This window comes from Vombatus ursinus, unplaced genomic scaffold, assembly GCF_900497805.2.
Source record: "Vombatus ursinus unplaced genomic scaffold, bare-nosed wombat genome assembly UNPS02014778.1, whole genome shotgun sequence".
Taxonomy (NCBI): domain Eukaryota; kingdom Metazoa; phylum Chordata; class Mammalia; order Diprotodontia; family Vombatidae; genus Vombatus; species Vombatus ursinus.
Window position 1 is genome coordinate 23,596,142 of NW_020954556.1, and position 11,153 is coordinate 23,607,294.

At 43.3% G+C, this 11,153-nt stretch overlaps 1 long non-coding RNA gene across 1 annotated transcript in view; it reads right to left on the reverse strand.

Annotated features, from left to right (window-relative positions):
• LOC114045193 overlaps positions 1-3,848 on the reverse strand; it is a 37,835-nt gene extending 33,987 nt beyond the window's left edge. Inside the window, exon 1 of the long non-coding RNA XR_003569349.1 lies at positions 3,385-3,848. This is a non-coding gene — a long non-coding RNA (uncharacterized LOC114045193). The remainder of the gene's footprint in view (positions 1-3,384) is intronic.
• Between the last annotated feature and the right edge of the window lie 7,305 nt (positions 3,849-11,153).

Sequence of the window (11,153 nt, forward strand, 5' to 3'; positions counted from 1 at the left end):
CCTGGACCTTATAAAATAAGTGAAAACTGTTTTTAAAAGCCCATTCTTTAGAAACATTTTAATTTGGAGTCATGAGGACTTTTTTCAATATTAAAATGTCAGATATTCTGAAGATGAAATAGTAGTCATTTAGAAATAATTTCCTTTGAAATAAATAGAAAATATTCTGAAGATATAATAAAACTACTCTCTGTTTTATTCCTCTCATCCAATGACTAAATATAACCACTTCAAAGTTCAAGGAAGAATTCAGACACCTTTATAAATGTGGTGAAGACAAAGAATTAACACAGCAATTGAAACTTCTTGACACTGAAGATCATGAAGTAGGTAAGCCAAGTACTTGGTTGAGATAAAAAAGACAATGTTTACAGGTTTTATTTAATTTTCTCTGTATAATGTAAGAGGATTGCTTGATGTGTATATGTTGGGCTTTTTTTTATTTGAAGTCTTACTTAAATGGACCTGTTACAGGTTTTTTAAAGGGGGGGAGAAAACTTCTGAAAGTTTCCTTGATAGTTACAGATGGTTTAATCTTTGGAACCTATTACATGTTCATTTTCCCTTCAGCATTAATTATACATAATGACTTCCACTTACCCTGAATGTACTCTGGAAGTAAACTTAGGTTTGTTTACATTCTCTGATGATTTTATTGAAAAGAATGACATTCACTTTGTTAAATCATCATTACCTGATATGATTATTTTAAGTATCTTTCTGACTATCCTAAAATAAAAGGTCTAGTGTGAATAAACTTATATAAAAACCCCTAATGTAGCTTAATTACTCAAAAATTCTGGAAACTATTAGGTTATCTTCCTTTGAAGTGAGACAGAGAGGTTGTCATTCGGACCATAAAAGGCACATCATTTTTCGTGCCTTATCCCGAGTTTCTTTTTGTTATTTTTAGATTATTTGGGGAAAAGGTAACCCAGTGGAATACACATTACTGTTCGCAAGATTAAAAGTTGAATCATCCAGTTCATAAATGGCCTCTGCAATAACATTTAATAAAGCACAGAAAGAAATATTGAAGGATCTAAAGATTATAATTTATGTGCTTATGGAAATCATGGAAACAGATACTCTGGTTCAAAAATAAAGTAGTGCTTGAATGCCACTGATATTGTAAAAGATTGAAGAGGATTGTTCTCACTTTTCAGCCTTATAATCTCATCACTCACACAAACCACCAAATTGCATGAGCCTATTCTTCTCTCTCTCTCCCTCCCTCCCCCTCTTTTACTCCCCCTCCACTCTCTGTGTGTCTGTCTCTGTCTCTGTCTCTCTCTCTCTCTCCCCCTTCCCTCCTCCTTTTCTCTGTCCCTTCCTCTGTCTTTCTCTCCCTCTCCCTCCCCCCTCCCTCTCCTACTCTGTCTCTCCTCTCCTTTTTTCATCACAGTCACTGTCAGGTGCTTTTCCTGACCATATATGGATCAAAGGAAGCCCTGAATATAAGTGGTTATTGTGAGACTGAAACACTATATCTCTGAACATAAAAAAAGAAAATGGGAAGAGGATGCTGACTTCATTTTGGCATTCTCTGAATCTGTTGGTATTATCGAGGAGAGCAGGTGGGGGCCGATAAGCTCTCACAGGGTGCCTCATTAAAGGCTAACACAGTGACTATTATTGGATCAGATCACATCAGGTGGAGAGGAGCTGAGCTAGCTGAGCCTATGCTGACACCTGAGGCAGCCTACTCTGTTCTGACCTTGGCAGTCAACTACGAAGGTCATTCTTAATGCCTTTATCTGGCTAGAGGAGTACTTGGAGGGTTCATGAGTAGAAGGGTCAAAGGAAGCTCTGGGAAGCCTGAGAAGCCATAGTAGTTTCTTTTTTAAAATAAATCAGCCCAGGTGATGGGAGATGAGAGGGGGGAAAAAACTTTTGTCCCCACCTTAGAGTATTTCAAAAGGACATTAAACATTCTGCTCGTACCCCTTCCTGAACTCATAATTAAAAGTAGTGATTTAGAGTAATCTCACTTTGGAGATCTGAATTCCTTAAACAGCTTGCTAGCAAACAGCTCACTTTGGGAATGGGCTTCATAGTTTTCCCCAGTCCCATCTATCAACAAACAAGGAGTTAAGACATGACACCTTAATGTTTTATCCGTGGATGTTCTCTGCTCCTGTCATAAGAGAATGGGGGGAGAGGTAGAGCAAGGAGGGGAGGATTCACCCCATAGCTATGGTGGAAATTCATATTCAGTATGTTTTCTTCCCTCACCTGAAATAAATTCTGTAGGCCTACCCACACACACCCAGAACCACTTATTTATTTGCATGTCATGTTTATAGTATTGTAAAAAGCAAGACAAATCTTTGTGAAGAGAAGAAGATGAGTCTTACCCTTCAGGATTACTCTCTTAAATAAAAAAGAATTGACCAGCTGTGCACCTAAGAATTTATCTTGAGTTTGTGGTCATTATCTCTATTATATAGCCCTGGCAATAAATAAATCGGGTAGTTACTACCCACCAATAAAACTGTAGTGTATGGGACACTTCACTATTACTTTCTTAATAATCTCCCGTTTCTTTCACTTTAAATCTTCCCAGTCTTGTCTTTCCACTTGTCTACAAGGATCTATCTTCACCCTTTGAGGTACACAGCGTTCTGCTCATTTTTCTACTTTGTGAACACAATAAGTTTTCCTGTCTAGACTTTCCGTTTTTTCCTCCAGTTTCTCCATTGCTTGATCCCGTTCAAGACAAAGGGTCGGCCTCCATCAAGTGGTTTCTTGGTTTAACCCCTTGATGGTTCCATTCTAATTAAGGGAGCCTCTGGTCCAGGAGCCCAGGGCCAGGTTAAATGGGAAAAGGGGGGATTTCAAGTTGCGAAGTCCAGTTGGCTAAATCCAGGTAAGGACGAGCTGTGCTCCCCGTGCTTGTTTAGTTTCCACCTTGAAATAAGGGGCTTGTGGCTTTTTTCGGGCACATGAAAAGATGGATGTAGGAAGGATGAGAAAAGAACTCCGAAATGTGCTTTCATTTTTTCTTCTCAATTATTTATCAGATCCAGTTGGAAAAAACGGGGAACCCCTTCTCCCATGAAGCTTTGGCTTGCCCCGATCCCCCCTTCTATTTTTCCCTGTAGTCGTTTCGCGTATGACGATATTCATATAATGAATATTTCAAAAAGACCTACCCCTAAAGTCCTCCCTCCTCATCCCCCCCCCCGCAGACTCTCCCTCTCTCTCTCTCTCTCTCTCTCTCTCTCTCTCTCTCTGTCTCTCCCTCTCTTTCTCTCTTTCCCCCCTCCCTCCATCCTCCCCCCTCTCTTCCCCACACCTCTCTTCTCTCTTCATATCTTCCTCTCCCTTCTCTCCCTCTACTCTCTCCCTCACCTCCTCAACTGGGGCTTAGATTGGACATACCGAAGCGTTCCAGAGGAGGCGGTGTGCTGTTCATCCGCGGGATTTAACACCACCACCCACAGTCCAAGAGAACCGTTCAGTGTCCATGAACAGAAAGTCCGTCTCCTTAAGCTGAAGGGATAGAGGAGTTTCTACTCAACTCGCCTTTCTTCCCCTTGGGTTTCAGGGTGGGCGATAGAGTAGGACCGACGATTTCTCCAAGAGCCGAAATGCCAAGAGGGGCTAGCTATGTCTTCTATCCCCCAGCTCGCCAACCTCTCCTCTCTACGTAGCTTGCTAAACCCCCTCACCCTCAAGTCCCAGCGCTCCAGAATCGCAATCTATCCGGCAGGCACCATTGGCTAGTGTCTTCCTGAGCTTCAGCAGCCCTTCATCCATCCCAGGATGGGAAAAGGTGGAGGCCAACATCCATCCCATGCCACTTCTTACTAAACCACCTTCATTAACTGACACCATACACTTGGTTTCACTCACTCTCAAAATGACCACACACACAAAAGGGAAAGACAATAAGCTCGGAGATTTAATGACTACCTTATCTCAGCAGCAAGAAGGGGAAAAAAAGAGGTGAGAGGAGGACAGTGAGTAAGGAGCCAAAGCGGGGGGGGGGGGGGGGGGCAGACAAGTTAGCCCCGGAAAGAAAACAAATAGAGCTGCGACTTTTGTCTTTATGCTTTTGTCACCAAATTGACTTCACAACAAGCCCCCACCAGCCCTGTTTTTGTTTGTGTGCCTGAGACCACATTGCTAGATCACAGACTTAACACTGAAACCAAACTCCTGAGAGCTCCGGAGAGGTGCCTAGGGATGAGGAAAGAGGGGTGATGAACTCCTCACCTTTCTTTAACTCTCTAATAACCCGTCCTTTTAAATCCCCGCTGCTGTGCGTGTGTTTAGCTGGTAATTGCATTTTGCAATGACGATCTCTTGTGACTCTAAAACAACCGACTGGGAAAATATTCACATTTGGGACAGAAAACAGTTTTTAAATTTATATCTTTGACATTTGAAAGAGCAGGATTAATTTGTCCTGCCTGTATTAGCTTGGGGAGGGGGTCAGAAACTTCGAGGTGGGGGCTTGGGGGCAAGGAAAGAAAGCTAGGCTTCATATTTCTTATTTCAGATCTGTAATCAGTCACTGAAATAGGAGGCAGCAAAATTGTAAAGATTCGATAGATTAAAATGCAAATGAAAGGTAGAAAAAGAAACATTAACATGGCAATCAAAGATTTAATAACCATAAATCAAGTTTTTTTTGTTGCAGCTGCACTTTGTGTGTGTGTTTATGTTTTAATCATGTTCGTTCCATAAATAAATAATTTCTGAAACGAGACTAATTTTTCATTATTTTAACCGTGGGCTATAACACTAAATATTAAAAATAGAAAAATGCATGATGCCAAATATCTGACAGTATTAGTGAAAGGCTGAGTTGATTGGTTAAAATGGGGGGGGGGACGAATAGGACTCATTCGTGTGAGTACTGTCTGACAAACAGGTTTTTATAATCTGACAAAATCCAAAGTTTCATTTCCCTTTTAGTGTTTTAGTGTTTTAGGTTAAAGACTAGTTAGGATTTAGATTCAATATATGCTTGTCGATGCTTCCACCGTATATTCATTGCTGCTTGAGCATATCGTGAAATAATTAATGCAAAACCCCTAATATGTTCTCAATGACAGAATTTCTTTTTAAAAATGCATTTAGAAATCTTTCTGAAGGATTTATACAATTAATTAAGTGGATTTTAAGCAATTAGAACTATCTTGACTTATTAATGGAAGCTATATTCTAGATGAGAATATTCTATGTCTTTATGTAACATCTCATTTCACATTTATATCTCACCAGGTCTAAAATTCACTGAAGATGCTTGTTTAATTTCTGCACTCTTGGCTATTTTGAAGCTCTGGGTTTCTGTGGTTGTTTTGTTATTATTTTAATCTTTCTTTTACACAAGATAGTGTAATTTAGGAATTGTTGCCGTAAATTCAAAATTCACATCCGGAATTATTTGGTTCCTTTTTAGAATATGAAATTTTCGTCTTGGTAGCCTTTTTAATAAAACTGTACTTGAATATTAAAAATAAAAATCTTTGCTCGAATTGACTTCTCTTAGGGTGTTAGCCCTGTCCTTCCTGCTTTGCTGAAAGGGATGGGGTTCACTTTCTCCAGCTTCACTCAGTTAAAAAAAAAAAAGATAACCCAATACGGAAGACGTGTTGTATATCCCAAAGCTTTTGGACAAGCCTAATATCATGTGTTTGTGTCGGACTCCCTCTCCACCCCTCAAGTCCAGGCTTAACAAATCGCGTCTGCCCGGTCAATGACACATCAGTAGTACGTTTAGTTTAAAATTTTGCTTGTACCTTCCTTTGCTCCTTTTGAATTTTTATTGTAGTTCACTTCGACAAGATAACTTGATTTCCATGAGATTAAGCCAACTCAATGTCACTGGGTGATTACCATTTAACTAAATACTCCCCACAGTTGTCAAATGACTTCGTTTGATTTGGTGGAGTTTGTTGCTTATTTTCAGATGCAACAGAGTCAAAATTATTTTCCCCCGTGGCGAAAACCAGAAGCACAAAAAAAAAAAATCACTTATCTAAAATGAAGAGTTCTAATATGATTCTACAAAAAGCGAAGGTAGATGAGAGATTCATGGAGAATTATTCTAGTTTGCAGCTCTTATTAATTAAATTGGACTGCATGAAAGAAAAAGTGGTTTTATTCTGATCTTTTAGGGATGACGCGTTTAAATGCTTCCAGATATGTCCTTTTCCCTTTTCTCCCCGAAATTGTTTCCTTCATTAGAAAAGTTGGAGCCCTGTTTCAGCACCCCTGTTTCTTATATAGGTCTATGCAGTTACAGTACAAAACTCTATGCTTCTGAAGATCATCCAACCTCTCCCCAAGGGGAAAAAATACTTTCCTCATTCAATTGTTGCAGCTCATTTCGTTGAAATGCAAGACAGGTACTTGATTTAGCATTTAAGCAAAAGGTTACACAAACTGCGTTTTAGAAAGTGTTGGGATGTCCGACAGGGTCAGCACCAGATCAGATCATTTTTTGAATGCAGTCCTAAAGATAATGAGTACTTGTTGTATTAAAGGGGACAAACAGTACTTTGGCTTCCTCTGACCCCAGAATGCACGGCTCGGTTTCATTGATCATCCCCCTTTATGAGATAATGCAATTACAAACATCAATAAGGAGCTGCAAGGGGAATCATTATGTGGTGACAGTGATAAATGACGGTGCAGAAATAGCATGCTTTTTTTCTAACAATCCAGGAGCCCAGGGGCTTTGGGGGCTGAACACAGTCGCCAAGGAAACAGATGACATCCAAAACGGCACCAAAGGAAAAAAATGAACAGTCTTTCTTTGCCTTTCACTCTTTTCCTTCTTCCAAAGAGTTAGTTTTGGCTCTAGCAGCAGCTGCCACACAGGCATTTAGTTATTTCAGACATTAAAGGCTAGAGAAGGGGGCTTTAACCCACCCCCACTAGCTTTCCACCAAATAACATACAAAGCCCGCTGTTCAGTTTTTTAACTACCTGAAAATAAAGGTCCCCAAAATCCAGATTAAATAAAAATATTGCTTTTATACAGTTATAACATCGTATTTCTTTGCTTTCCTGATAATTTCAGGGAAACTGAGGCTTCCTCACTGAACCCAAGACAAACAAGACCTTGTGTTTCACATTTTCAAGAATTATTAGCTAGTTCTGGTTCCTTCGCCGCTCCCGCCCCCTTTCTCCAACTACCCATAACCCTGCTCTGTGCCCAACCTTGTACGGACTATGTAAATGCTAGTTTCTCTTTTTCTTTTTTTTTTTAGTTCCTACCTTCCTTCCTTCCTTTCTTTCTCTCTCTCTTCCTTCCTTCCTTTCTTTTTTTTTTTTTTTTTTAAGAACCTGATCTAAACGTGTCTAGGGCTCTCCCCAGATAGAAGAGCTAGATCTTTAGAACATCTCAGCAGAGCCTTCAAGGTCGCTACTCTTACAAGAAGCAGTTGCTCTCGCGAGTCCAAGAATAGGGTTGAGGAATGAGGGTTGGAGGGTGAAGATGGGCTGTCCTCCCAGGGCTGTTGCGCTGAGGTCAGTCCTGGTAATTCACCCATCAGAGTACCTGAGGCTATTTTATAGGAGGAGGAAATGGGATGCTATCTGGAGTAAATGGCTTACTGGCATCCCTCTAGGTTCTCAGCGAAGAGGAGAAGGAGGTGGTGGTGGTAGTGGTGGTGATGGTGGTGGTGGTAAAAAAAAAAAAGTTACACGAGAGAGGAAGGGAGGGAAGATGATGAAGGAAGAATGAGGGGAATAGGAGAAGAGGGAAAAGAGGGAAGTGAAAGGAGAAAAATGGAAAGGGCAGTGGAAAGAGAGCAGCCACACCACTCGATATTCCTAGGCTCCGATTCCGATATTCATTGAACTCAATGAAAATACACTAGGGATTTCAGATAACTGAAAACCCTAGTGTAGACAAAGAAGCACGTGCCCGCGCAAGCATCCATGCACATATTCCTTCCTGTCTGGGATTGTTTCAAACACACAAGTCCACTACTCAAATCACACTAAGGAGTCTGAAAGGGACAGCTAAGCAGTACTTTATTCACTGCTTGTGAAGTCGGAGAAGTCCCCAAGACTTATTTTCTGCCTGGAGATTAAGATCATTTCTCCCGTAATGATCTTAATGCTTTAGGGTACAGGTGAGTGTAACGCCAGTAGAAAGGGGGCAAGAATTACAGAGGAGATCGATGCGAGACTGGTTTAAAACTAAATCCATTTTCTCCCGTGTTCTCATTACCAAATTCTTTGGAAGTGGGCTGAACTTGAAAGACCAGCAAGATCAAGCTTGAGCCTGGACGGGGTGGGGGCTGAGAGGGTCCAGAGGCGGGAAGCAGAGATATGCAAAGGGTGTCAAACCCCAGTCTCTCCAGTATATGAATGTGACCTACTCCCTCTCAACCCCCCCCACACACACACACATACACACATACTCCACAGCCCAAGATCATGAGTTTTCCTCGCAAAGACTCCTTAAATTCCAAACACGTTGGCAAACTGGTTTCTCAGTAAAGTTTGTGTTTGTTTTTCCACTTCAGTTTCGAGTTGGGAGATAACGTTTCAGAAAGGTGGAGGGGAGTGACAGGTTCTGGGGAAGGACTTACAGCCTCCTACGACTACCACCTTCTTCCTCATGGCCCACCTCCCATGCCCTCAGGTTCTTGTTTCTCTATAGCGTCTCCACACTCCCTCCTCCTTCCATTTCTAGTCTCTCTCCTTATCACTTGGATTCTTTTCATCATTTGAATTTGCAGCTTCTTCAACCTGGAAGTCCTTTCCGCGGATCCCCCCTCTTCCCCCCCAAAAATAAACGAGTTGAGAAGGAGGAAGGAGAAATATAGTAAGATAACAGCTGATGTCTCTTCATTCCTCTACCTCACTCCTATACATTCAACACTTCACCTGCATCCAGATGGACGCACGAAGTGTTTTCGTCATCACCTCCACCACCAATTAACAATCATTTATGTTGACTTTAGATCCAAAATGGGGTGGCGGAGGGATTGCTAAGGCTGGTTTATTTTTTTAATGTAATTACTTAGGGACATAAAAGTACACACAACTACATTCAGTTCTCCTAACATGTGGGTAAGGGCACAATACAGCATCAGTGTGGGATGAAATGCATGCGATTCTGTGGAGAATGATCTGGTTTTGTAGTTGTAGCCCAGACTACTTTTTCCTCAATTGAAGGAGATCAGTTATTACTCCGGAAGCCCATTCTAAGATGTTTGTGTGCAAAGTAACCGAAGCAAAATGAACGCCAGACTTTTCTTTTTGGAGCGTAAGCATCTATTCCCCACCCATCCCCCCCACACACACATCTTTCCGCCCCCATCTATCTATATAGCCCCAACCACAACACTGGCACTTTCTTTCAGGCTAGGGTGCACACTGGTCAGCGACTCCCCAGGAAGCAACAGTTCCTTGCAACCTGAATCACATAACCAGGGGTCGCCCTGTTCCCAGAGACAAAGTCAACTTCCAGCCCAGTCTGAGCTCAGTCTGTTTTCTTTCACATTTTAGGGGTAGGGGGAGATGGGTGGAGCTGAAGGTTGGGAATGAGACAATTTGATTACCCTCTACATTTGGACAGGGGCCTTTGCCCTTGTGATCACTGGCGATACAGAGCCCCGTATCAGGTCCAAACCAGGTCAGGTACAGCGTATATCTCCTCTGGTTTATGCCTGGAGATTTCAAGGTCTGCTGATTCTGCGCGTGAGCCTTTTTCTCCCTCTCGCTCTCGCCAGATAAACCAGGTCTGGTTACTTCCTCTGCCCCAGGACTGGTCCTGAAGCCTATGTATGGCTGACAGCTTCGATACTCGTCCCTTCTCCCTCCCTCCCTGACCAGCCTGCCAGCGCTCCAGTAGACAACCAACACTTACTTAGAATGTTGCAGTGTATAGGGAAGTGAGTGGACTGGTTAGGTTTCTGGTACAATTCCCCCCCCCCCCCCCCGTTCAGAAACTAATTTAATTAGCAAGAGTTTCCTGAGAAGGACTCTCCACTTATCCACCCACTCCAAGCCTTTATCCCTCCTTTCTTTTCCTTGCTCTCCAGGATACGGGAGGAAAAGAACGCGACAGAGCATCCTCCTGGGTTCGCCTTCGCTCTCCCTTAGCGAGTAGCTGTCTCCCAGGAGTCGCTTCTGCTCTCCATCATCCCCGCCTCACTCCCCGTACACCTCACACTCCTATTGCATCTCAGCCACCTTCCTTCTCATCCCAACTACCTTCCTTCTCGATTCTCCCCGGGGAGGGTGTCGTGTCTCTCCCAAAACTTTCTTTTGCTCGCCTTGCTGGAAGGAGACAGACGTTGCCTCCAGAGTAACTCCTAATATCATCCATACAGCTTTAATGCGTTTATAATTCGATAAGTGATTTCAATTTGAAATTGTTAGTAACTAATTTTATGGGTAATTTTTCCACATCAAATATTTAAGCATCAGATTAAGGGAGCCAGTTCCGACACAGGATAATAAGGAGGTTTCCCCTCCGCCCCCTCTTCTCCCTTTCCTACCGAGTAGTTTTTCCAAATCCCCAAAAGATGGCAGTCGAATCCGAGATTCTGCTTTCCCCTAGACTCTGAGGAGGGATAGGGAGGGGTACGAGAGTGGGAGATCGAGAGAAAGGAAGGAAAGGGAAAGGAGATAGGGAATGGGAGATAAAGAGCGAAAGGAGGCAGACTAGGGGAGAGAGAGAGAGAGAGAGAGAGAGAAACAAATGTGGAAGACGACGTCGAATTTACTTTTAAAAGCAATTCTTTCGGAGATTTCTAATAGCAAGTCTTCCTGCCTGAGTTTCCTGGAAATGCTCTAGGGGGGTGAAGGGGGAGAAAGGGACGAGCCTCAAGGAGGGGGTAGGGTGGCGATAGAAACAAAATGAAAACACAACCAAATCCTGAACTCTTAATAGAAGAATGGGGAAGGAGAGAGGGAGGGAGGACGATCACTTTGAGCAACACACATACACACAACACCCAAACCTCTAAACAACTTGTCTGCTTTTGGACGGAACCCTGCAGTTTCCTAGCCCGGGGCCGGGGGGGGGGGGGGGGGGGGGGGGGGGGGGGGGGGGGGGGGGGGGGGGCGGGGGGGGGGGGGGGGGGGGGGGGGGGGGGGGGGGGGGGGGGGGGGGGTGGGGGGGGGGGGGGGGGGGGGGGGGGGGGGGGGGGGGGGGGGGGGGGGAAGGAGGG